We start from the raw sequence: 9,942 nt of genomic DNA, 5'->3' as shown, positions 1-9,942 counted from the left end.
GCAGTATGCTAATCAATGCCTTTTCTCCTCTTACTAGACAGTTTAGTTTATTAATTCGAGAATTTTAGAAAACAAGCACACATAAAACTTGAAAAAGCCATACATGCACATGAGTAAAATCATTGAGGATAACACAATAAAGTCTGGGACTTATTTCCATTGTTAAATGCATTGCTCTTTATGTAGTTCTCCTCTCAAATTGTAAATTGTTACATCAATTATTGATTTACTGTATCTGAGGCACTGAATGATTTGTTTCGCTTGGATAAAAAAACTAAATAGATCCATACATTTTACCATAGGAAGTTCTTAGAGTCAATACTGCTGTGCTATTTCCAAGTGTCGCTGTCTCCAATATGCACTAGTAAGAATAGTCAATGTCACTTAAAGCTGGTTAAGATGATTATTTAGCTGGCCGGACATTCCGTTCAAGTCAACAGGAGTCTCCTGCATGGAGATTAGTGTGAGCCAATCTTATTATGACTGTCCTGCAGACTGCACATTTACCCAGAGGTGGAGCTCCATGTCTGCAATTAAATCACCTTTTGTAACGATGACCTAAAATACATATTGACGGCTATTCTGAATCCTTAAGGCCAGTCAGAGCATCAGTAGAGCTGTGCCCCAAGCCTCTAACAAAAGGTTCCACATAGAGAGAGTTATAATATGTGACAGTTTGAATCGATGATCCTTTGTATCAATGCTCAATGATCCAATAGGAACTAACAGGAATAATAATAATAATAATATGCCATTTAGCAGACGCTTTTATCCAAAGCGACTTACAGTCATGCGTGCATACATTATTTTTTTGTGTATGGGTGGTCCCGGGGTTCGAACCCACTACCTTGGCGTTACAAGCGCCGTGCTCTACCAGCTGAGCTACAGAAGAAAGACGGGTAAGTCATATGTATCAATGCATGATAGAAGGGAGCGGTAGGATATTTAAGAAGTTGTGTGATGTTATTTTATGTGAATAGAGCTAACTGGAGAGGTCAGAGAAAGGTTCAACGTCTACCCCCAATAGTCCCAAATCAGAATCCCTGCCATTGAACACAGTGAACCTCACCCAAATAAAAATCTCACCTCTAATTCATATTTTATTCTTTGTGCCTTTAGGACTCAAATCCAGACTAGCATGGCCAAAACGCAAGGACAAGGAGGATAAGAAAGCCAAGCCAAGTGAGACGAGTGAAACGCTGTTGGACAAAACACCCAAAGTCCTTCCAGCCCGTCCTATTATACCAGAACTGACCCCAGAACAGAGGATGAGGCAGACACCGTTTGAGAGGGTGCTTTATGACATGAACCACGACCAGAGGGTAGTCAACGACCTCATACTGGGCCGGAGGATCTCCTTCTACGAGCTCAGGGGGGAAATAGGGTGTGGGAACTTCTCCCACGTTAGATTGGGTATCCATGCTCTGACTAAAGGTAAGGAGGGATTTATTTCTTCGTCATCCTTTCAGTAGTTAGTTAAATTAATCCAGTCAAGCATGACTGGTACAGTAACCAGAGTGAGAGTTGAGCAGTACACTGTACCTCGTCTCCAATGATATAATCATATGTTACATTCAGTATACCAACTGATGCCACTTTGGAAAATGTAACAAAATGGACATTATAGTTCCTACTCAATGGATGGGACCTGGCAGTATGAAGATATAGCTCACTAACACATTCCTACTGACCGGTTCCCTCTGAGCTGACCCTGTCTCTAGCCTCCCCTGCCTGCCACACAGACTCTGTCTCCAGGGGGGTATTATAACAGGGTGAATACTGATGCCAGAGGACAAGGGGTGATCGCCTGAACTAAGCACCTCCTGATCGCCTCAGATCCCCCCTCACCCCCTGTGGTGAATTTATGTTTTATACAGCTCTCTTTAATTTCTGTAGCGAGCAGTTAGAGATGCCTGCAGGGAAATAACACAGGAGAGATGGCGAGATGGGGGGTGGGGAGACGGGGGGTCTTCATTTACCCTCACATTCTCCTCTCAGGCACATGTTTCACTGGACGTTATATAACTTGGTGAAGCTTCAAATTAAATTACACCAGTTGCCATGTCTGATCACCCTTCCTGCTCTCCTATCATTTCTGTATTGGTTTCTCCTCTCTCCTCTCTCTCTCTCTCTCTCTCTCTCTCTCTCTCTCTCTCTCTCTCTCTCTCTCTCTCTCTCTCTCTCTCTCTCTCTCTCTCTCTCTCTCTCTCTCTCTCTCTCTCTCAGAGAGGGTCGCAATCAAGATTTTGGATAAGCTTCGGCTGGACAAGAAGTCTCAGTCCCTGTTTGCCACAGAGATCAGCTGTATGGAGAAGCTGTCCCACCCTAACATTGTTCGTCTCTATGAGGTGATCGAGACCACCAAGCGCCTGTACCTGGTGATGGAGTACGGCAGTGGGGGAGACCTCTACTCACGTATCACCAACAAGGGGCGTCTGTCTGACCTGGAGACCAAGCTCACCTTTGCCCAGATCATCTCTGCCATCAAACACATGGTGAGCTATAACCAGTCAAAGCATTGAACAGAAGACAGGCACAGATGGCAATTCTACTCTGTGATTAAGGCAGTTTCCTAACTTGAGGATTGGGTGCATAACTTTCGCATAAATCATGCATTGTCTATGGCCAGGATTTACCAGAATGTATCCAATTATTGTAGGCTACTCTTGCTTGATTGATTCAGAGAGCACATCGTAATTTTATAGCAACATCCAACTAACATACCCCCACCCTACCCCTTTTTGTTATCATTTCAGCACGACAACAACATTGTCCACCGAGACCTGAAAGCAGAGAACGTTTTCTACACCACCAGCTACTGCATCAAGGTGGGAGACCTTGGCTTCAGTATCGTGAGTGCTCCAACTGAAGTCCTCACCACGTTCTGTGGCTCCCCACCCTATGCCGCTCCAGAGCTCTTCAAAGACAAAGGCTACGTGGGTCGTTATGTGGACATCTGGGCCTTGGGCATCCTGCTCTACTTCATGGTCACCGCCACCATGCCTTTCCACGCCGACAACCTCGGTCGTCTGAAGCGCTGTATCATGCAGGGAGCCTACGCCTTCCCGGACTATGTACCCAACCCCTGCCAACTAGCCATAAAGGGCATGCTGAGGCCCGTGCCCGCCGACCGTGACTCCATCTCCCTGATAATGACCAGCACGTGGCTGAAGAGCATCGAGTACCCTCGGGCGTACGGCCCACTGCCCCAGACGCCCTTTCACCTGGCTGAGACCTCCCAGGCCCTGTGTGTGGAGGAGCAGGAGGTGAAGTTGGCCCTGTCTGATCTGGGCATCAAGGGAGTCCACCTGCAGAACAACACCTGTACAGACAATCGCAGCCCCCTGACGGGGACCTACCGTATCCTTCTCCACCGCGTCCAGAAGAGGAGGTCTGTGGAGGCGGTGGGATACGCAGCCCTCTACCCTGAGGACTTTGGCAGTAAGAAGGGCGGGACACCCACTGCTGTTATGGACAAGCACAACCCTACCAGTGTCTGTGTTATCCTATAGACCAGGGATTTTGCAACAATTTTTGAACCAGGGACTGGCAAATTATGGATATTTTCTTTGGATTAAAACAAACTATTTAGGTGGGCCGCTTATATTGAAATTGAACACTTGAGAAGTGAAGTTCTCCCACAACTATGAACTATCTGAGGGACCAGTCAGCAACATCTCAGGGACCAGTGCTGCTCCATGGACCTCCATGGAGGTTGAGAGGTTGAGAAATAATGCTACAGAGTCTGGCCTCCTGTATAGCCCAGGCTCCACCAGAAGAGATTCACAAGACACACACACGCACGCACACACACACACACACGCACAGACACACGCACACACCACAAACACACATACACACACTACTCTCACGGATCTGCTGTTGCTTATTCATCACAGTACAGATGATAGATAGATAAATAGCACCATCTTGTGCTCACATTAATCATTCCATTTCAGTACTCATAAGAAATCTGTGACAGAAAGATACAATGGTGAAAAGGTTAAGATTTCAGTGTTGTACTGTATAGTACATTAATTATATTGCAGCTTTATGTACTAACAAGGCTACAGTAAATGACTTCAGCTTGTTGTGACGTTACATCACTCAATAGGCATATGTTTTGTACAATTGGCTTACAGTGAGAGGCAGACTGACGCAAAGGATTAATAACACTATCATCATCTTCCAAGCCTACTTAGTCCTGTGCTTCATCAAAATATAACCGGGGTCGTGCTCGTGCAAGGGCATGGCTAATCTGTCTTAGTTGTGATACAGGAAAAGTGTTTTTTTTCAGATATTAATTGTAAGGGAGTCAGGCACCAAGCGCTGGCCAATACCCTGATATTTTAATTACAATACTTAGGTTTATCCTCAAACACTTGTATGCCTTCAACATTAATGTAACTATAATGAATCTAATCTTCAAGTAAATATATTTGTAAATATGATGCGCTGTTCACAAGTACATTGTAAAATCTGTTAAACATAGATATTTTGTAGATAGTAGAGCATATGCACAGATTTTATTTTGGATATTCAATGGCTTGGAAGTCCAATGTTTTGTCTGAAGATGAATGTCTAAATGTTGATATAATGTAATTAAATTGCAGTAACACATTTCTTATGAAGATAATTCTGTACAACCATTTTATAAATGCTTTACTGATATACTTTATATAATATGTGGATGAAGTATATCAGTAAAGTATTTATAAAATGTTAAAGCATTTATAAAATGTTATATTATTTGCAAATAAATAAATATTATTTGCAATTGGATGTGCCCATTAATGCTCAAGAGAAACATATCCTTTGAATTTGAGCATGACGTGAGTAAAAATAATGTTTGCATTGTGTATTGCTATGCCATTTAAATACATTTTTTTATAAAACATATACATCAAGCCAAATTCATGTATTTATTGTATTTATTTATCGGTCACCTCTTGGGAGTTCAGGGGGCATGTGTAGGCGCTAGTAACAATGGAAAGGCCTTTAGGGAAGCCTTTAGTGGAAATCTTATGAGTAGCATTTTAATATCATCTGTGTACTTGAAGCACATATTTGTTCATTTTTTACATCATGGACGTCACAGAACCTCAACATCTTCCAGAAAATAGATACTAGAGAGTATGTTGTTCTATTATCAGTCAAAGTCAATGAAAATATAAAACTTTTTAGAGGTTTTGCAAGTTCTTATGATGCCACTAATAACGCAACCTATGCTCTCATAAAAATCAAGACAGTTGGATTGTATAAACATTAGCAGTTTCTCTAACTGCCCTCCCATCTTACTCAACATACATTTCCCCTGAAGCTATTACCAACCTATTACCAACGATCTAAGCAGTGATAAAAGCTGTCAACACTTTTCCTTTTCTCTCATTATTGTGTGCCAGTTTCTACCAGTTTGTACATGCACCTGTTATGTTCCTCTCCATTGATTGGCAGTCTGGCAGGGCAATATATTTAGCAATAATATATATGTTAAGACAAGCATGTGAGTACAAAATGATGGCGAGGCAAACTATCAAATGATCCCCAAGCTAGTGCATAAGTGGAGTCCTGACTTAACCACTTTGAATGTATGATTTTTTTAGGGTATCGCTAAATAGGTCTAAAACATCGCTTTGACTGTTTTCCTTTTGTCTTCGAGGGTGCACGCTAATTCTTTAAAATGAAAGGACAATAATAAATCATGTTTCTGACTGGAGCATTTTGGTGATAAGAGGTAACTAATCACATCCGTTATCCAGTGTGATGTTTGGAACGGTCTGTTTGTCATGGTTTTGGGTAGATTTATGTCTTAGCTGAGTCAATAACCTGAGGTGATGCCGAAGGTTGTTGTGTGTGGTTGCTACTTTAATGTATTGTCCCTTAATGAATGACACATGATTCTTTTTACAGTTGAACAGTTCCCTCCCCTGAATATCATAATGAAGTGTTGAAAGCACCTGTGCTGAAGATGAACTTTGTGTCTACTGTACACACTTAATTTCACAATAACCCAATTAATTTCAGCTTTACCTCAACATTTCTGATTGGAAAGAAAGTTCGGTATCTGCAAAAACTTGTTGAGTGGATAGTCATTTGAGCAAGAATGTAATGAGAAGCTAATTTTCTCTGTGCTTACACAGTATTTAATTCCCCCATGCACCTTTGAAATAAGAAACTCCAACTTCTATGAACTGAGCACTGAGTCACCAGTGAATATCTGCTCAAATTCAAATGTTGACCCGTTTTCTTTTGGCGTTGCAACAGCATACTTTCAGATGAACTGTACCTCAGTATTGAATCACTTGTTATTCTCCCCCTCTCAAGTGAGACTGTTGAGAAATATGAGGAATGGGCCAAAAGCTAGTGTATAGAATCTCACAGTGCTCCTGGCAAATATAAAGGAGTCAGCGTTCTGGAACATTGATCACAGTCTATGTTCTTCACATTGCATTGTATTGACAGTTGTATGCCTTGTTCACTGCAAGTTGGGTATGTGGTTTATAGCAGAAGCAGCCATTCAGATGTCTGAGATTGACTGAATACATTGCTCTTGAACCCTGATAGAACAGCTTTGAGTGTAATTTCATTGTAGTAGTTCAGTGGCTGTGTAGCAATAGTGTTAAATCAACATTAATAAGAGGAATAGGCCACTAGTAGTGATAAAAGAGATACTTTATGTGTCCTTGGAAAGTCAGTTGGACTTACGTCTCATCGTGTAGTCTCAGACATCTTCTCATGGGAACCTTGTCCTCTGCAGCATATTCCAGCCTCCCTGTCACACTCCACTGAGGGCAGGGACAGGAGGTGATACATAGAGAGATTTCTCCTGGGGCATCACACTCACTGTAAAATGGTGACTGTAGCAAGAATGAACATGTATAAACTGTGATTGATTCTCTGCCCATCCTACTGTATCACATTTCAGGTACAGTTGAAGTCGGAAGTTTACATACACTTAGGTTGGAGTCATTAAAACTCGTTTTTCAACCACTCCACAAATTTCTTGTTAACAAACTATAGTTTTGGGAAGTCGGTTAGGACATCTACTTTGTGCATGACACAAGTAATTTTCCCAACAATTGTTTACAGACAGATTATTTCACTTATAATTCACTGTATCATAATTCCAGTGGGTCAGAAGTTGAGTGTTGTTGAGTGGATAATCATACATTAAGTTGACTGTGACTTTAAACAGCTTGGAAAATTCCAGAAAATGATGTCATGGCTTTAGAAGCTTCTGATAGGCTAATTGACATCATTTGAGTCAACTGGAGGTGTACCTGTGGATGTATTTCAAGGCCTACCTTCAAACTCAGTGCCTCTTTGCTTGACATCATGGGAAAATCAAAAGAAATCAGCCAAGACCTCAGAAAAATAATTGTAGACCTCCACAAGTCTGGTTCATCCTTGGGAGCAATTTCCAAACGCCTGAAGGTACCACGTTCATCTGTACAAACAATAGTACGCAAGTATAAACACAATGGGACCACGCAGCCGTCATACCGCTCAGTAAGGAGACGCATTCTGTCTCCTAGAGATAAACGTACCTTGGTGCGAAAAGTGCAAATCATTCCCAGAACAACAGCAAAGGACCTTGTGAAGATGCTGGAGGAAACAGGTACAAAAGTAACTATATCCTGTCAGTAGCTGAGTGTAGATGCGGTGAGGAAATCAAGTGCAGGAAACACGGGCGTTCGTCAACAGACTTTAGTTAACAAAATGCAGCACCAAACAGGCGAACAGCCAACCCAACCGGGAGGCAAAATACAAATTACGCACAACACACACAGTGCGTAAAATGAAGATAGCGCACACAGTGCGGACTCTCGGAAAACAACAAACACGAGAGTAATACAAAAGAGCAACAGCTTGACAATAAACAATACCACATAACACCTGCCCCCACACACGAAAACTAAATAGGCAACCAAATCAAACACTAACAAGGGACAGGTGTACAAACAGACAAAACCAAACAAACATGAAACATCGAACGGTGGCAGCTAGTACTCCGGGGACGACGACCGCCGAAGCCTGCCCGAACAAGGAGGAGGAGCAGCCTCGGCCGAAACCGTGACAGTACCCCCCCCTTGACGCGCGGCTCCAGCCGTGCGCCGATCCCGGCCTCGGGGACGACCAGGACGACGCGGAGCAGGGCGCGTAGGATGACCCCGATGGAACTCGGTCAGCAGGGACAGGTCTAATATGTCCCTCCTCGGCACCCAGCACCGCTCCTCCGGGCCGTACCCCTCCCACTCCACGAGATATTGGAGACCCCCCATCCGGCGTCTCGAATCAAGGATGGACCTCACAGTGTACGCCGGAGCCCCCTCGATGTCCAACGGGGGCGGAGGAGTCTCTTCTATCTCATAGTCCTGGAGTGGACCAGCTACCACCGGCCTGAGGAGAGACACATGGAACGAGGGGTTAATATTCCTGTAATCAATAGGCAGTTCTAACCTGTAACACACCTCGTTCAACCTCCTCAGGACTTTGAATGGCCCCACAAACCGCCGACCCAGCTTCCGGCAGGGCAGGCGGAGGGGCAGGTTTCTGGTCGAGAGCCAGACTCGATCTCCAGGTGCGTACACAGGCCCCTCACTGCGGTGGAGATCGGCGCTCGTCTTATGCCGACGGATGGCCCGCTGCAGATGAACGTGGGCAGCGTTCCATGTCTCCTCCGAGCGCCGCACCCACTCATCCACCGCAGGGGCCTCGATCTGGCTCTCGTGCCAAGGTGCCAGAACCGGCTGGTACCCTAACACACACTGGAAAGGGGTTAGTTGGGTGGAGGAGTGGCGGAGAGAGTTCTGTGCCATCTCGGCCCACGGAACGTATCTCGCCCACTCCTCCGGCCGGCCCTGGCAATAAGACCTCAGAAACCTACCCACATCCTGGTTGACACGTTCAACCTGCCCATTACTCTCCGGGTGGTAACCCGAGGTAAGGCTCACCGAAACCCCCAACCGTTCCATAAACGCTCTCCACACTCTGGAGGTGAACTGGGGGCCTCGATCAGACACTATATCCTCGGGTACCCCGTAATGCCGGAAGACATGGGTAAACAGAGCCTCAGCGGTCTGTAGGGCAGTAGGGAGACCCGGCATGGGAAGGAGACGATAGGCCTTCGAGAACCGATCCACAACGACCAGGATGGTAGTATTCCCCTGTGAGGGGGGAAGGTCTGTAACAAAATCCACCGAGAGGTGGGACCAGGGTCGTTGTGGAACGGGCAGGGGTTGTAGCTTACCCCTGGGCAAATGTCTGGGCGCCTTACACTGGGCACACACCGAACAGGAGGAGACATAAATCCTCACATCCCTGGCTAACGTTGGCCACCAGTACTTAGTGCTAAGGCAGTGAACTGTCCGGCCGATACCTGGATGTCCAGAGGAGGGGGACGTATGAGCCCAATAAATGAGGCGATCGCGTACCTCGAGCGGAACGTACGTCCGACCCACTGGACACTGTGGAGGACTTGGGTCGGTGCGTAACGCCCGCTCGATCTCTGCATCGACCTCCCATACCACCGGTGCAACCAGACAAGACTTTGGTAGTATGGGAGTGGGCTCAACGGACCTCTCCTCCGTGTCATACCGCCGAGACAGGGCATCTGCCTTCCCGTTCTGGGACCCAGGGATGTAAGTGATTTTAAACACAAACCGGGCTAGAAACATAGTCCAGCGGGCCTGGCGAGGATTCAGTCTCCTAGCTGCCCGGATGTATTCCAGGTTACGGTGGTCAGTCAAAATGAGGAAAGGGTGTTGAGCCCCCTCAAGCCAATGCCTCCACACCTTTAGGGCCTGTACCACGGCTAACAGCTCCCTGTCCCCTACGTCATAATTCCGCTCCGCCGGACTGAGCTTCTTAGAATAAAAAGCACAGGGGCGGAGTTTAGGTGGTGTGCCAGACCGTTGTGAGAGAACGGCCCCAATACCGGCG

At 45.4% G+C, this 9,942-nt stretch overlaps 1 pseudogene across 1 annotated transcript; it reads left to right on the top strand.

The window, feature by feature from the left end:
- The first annotated feature begins 960 nt into the window (after positions 1-960).
- LOC311136798 (serine/threonine-protein kinase NIM1-like) lies at positions 961-3,512 on the top strand (annotated as a pseudogene). Its single transcript has 3 exons — positions 961-1,434; positions 2,227-2,495; positions 2,757-3,512. The product of its transcript is annotated as a serine/threonine-protein kinase NIM1-like (transcript).
- The last annotated feature ends 6,430 nt before the right edge of the window (positions 3,513-9,942 follow it).

The sequence above is a fragment of the Coregonus lavaretus genome, assembly GCF_964263955.1.
Source record: "Coregonus lavaretus genome assembly, chromosome: 11".
NCBI lineage: Eukaryota > Metazoa > Chordata > Actinopteri > Salmoniformes > Salmonidae > Coregonus > Coregonus lavaretus.
The sequence above is the reverse complement of the archived record's forward strand: the minus strand, read 5'-3'. Positions and strand labels throughout refer to the sequence as shown.